This window comes from Eucalyptus grandis, chromosome 5, assembly GCF_016545825.1.
Source record: "Eucalyptus grandis isolate ANBG69807.140 chromosome 5, ASM1654582v1, whole genome shotgun sequence".
NCBI classification, from domain to species: Eukaryota; Viridiplantae; Streptophyta; class Magnoliopsida; order Myrtales; family Myrtaceae; genus Eucalyptus; species Eucalyptus grandis.
In genome coordinates this window covers 54738480-54740004 of record NC_052616.1, presented here as the reverse complement: position 1 = coordinate 54740004, position 1525 = coordinate 54738480, and positions in this window count along the sequence as shown.

The following is a 1525-nucleotide window of genomic DNA, read 5'->3' as shown; positions in this document are numbered from 1 at the left end:
AAAAATATGAAAAATAGGAAAAAAGATTTAAAAGTAGTTTTTTTAGTACTTTTATCTTAAATGTGTGAAAATCCTTAATAAAAAAAATTGTGCTCAAATTTAAACAAGTTGTTAATGTTTTATAATAGGTTTTGAATAGTCTTAGAGGCAACCGTTTCAACATATTGATTGCTGCTTCCTTTAGCATGGTCAAGGATAAAACTTATGTTCGATAATCATAAGAGTTGCCTAAACATTTTAGTTGATAATTAAATTGTCGCGACCAAAATTTCGGTGTAAACCACATAGAATTTGGCTAATGAATTGTTAAGCCCCTGGACTTAACTCGAGCTCTCCCAAGCACATACCAATTGCAACTTAAGTTCAATTTTTTAACATGTAATTGATTTTCAATTAGAGTCACCACTAATCTATTTTTGGTGGGTCGATTAGAAACCAAGAAAATAATTGAGAATTATCTTACTCATACGAACTGTGGACTATGAAAGACGGAGACTTGGATACACTAGATTTCTCTAATGCCCTTCGGTACCATTCTTTTATTTTCAAAAATGTTTTTGTAGGCAGCTTAAATTGATTTTAAATTTATTTCCCTAACAGAGGGTGAGCAAACCACCAATATAACATCCAATAAAACAATTAATAAATTGTAAAAAACTTACCTCAAAGCAACGAAAGCATCTGCAATATTAAATTAATATCCATATCAACAACCTTAGATATGATTTCTAATTAACACGCAATTTCTTTCTTTGTTTTCACTTGATTAATGAAAATCATGCGGTATGCAATGCATGCTACTAATCTAACATGAAATAATATGACATGGTAATATGGCTTAAACTACATGACATAAATAAAATGCAAACTGTCCTAAAGAATGAAATTGATTTATTCTAAGATAATTTTTGGTATTTTCCATGAAATTTCGAAATTAGAAAAATTTGAAAATTATCTAGCTAAATTAAGATTCTATCCAACTTATATTAAGGATTAGGTCAAGTTAAACCCTAATTTAAACCAAGATATTATCTTAACTTAGCAATCTCTAACCTAAGATGCAGTCTATCTAAATCAATCTAAACTTAAAATTATCTTAATGTGCAATGACATACAAAGGATGCCCTAATCTACATGACATATGCATGATGATTTTTTAATTAAAATTGAAATTAAAAATTGCTAAAAAAATAAAAATCAAATTAAAGTGAAATATTATCTATTTTAAGTTAGGAAATAGACTTATCTCGAATCCTATCTTTAACTTAGAAATTTATCTCAACATGCAATTTGATTCGTAGAAATTATCTAACCTAGATACTATCTAAACATGCATTTAAAGAAGAATTTAACTATTCCATCATGTAATTCTATCTAGGAAATCAATGCTAATCTAGATGATATGCAAATGCAATTTTTTTTTGTATTTTTGAATAAATAAGGCAACTAAAAGATAAACACCAAATCATTCATGGTCATCAAAGATATTATCCATTGTTCGAGTTTGGAAACGATATCTAATCAA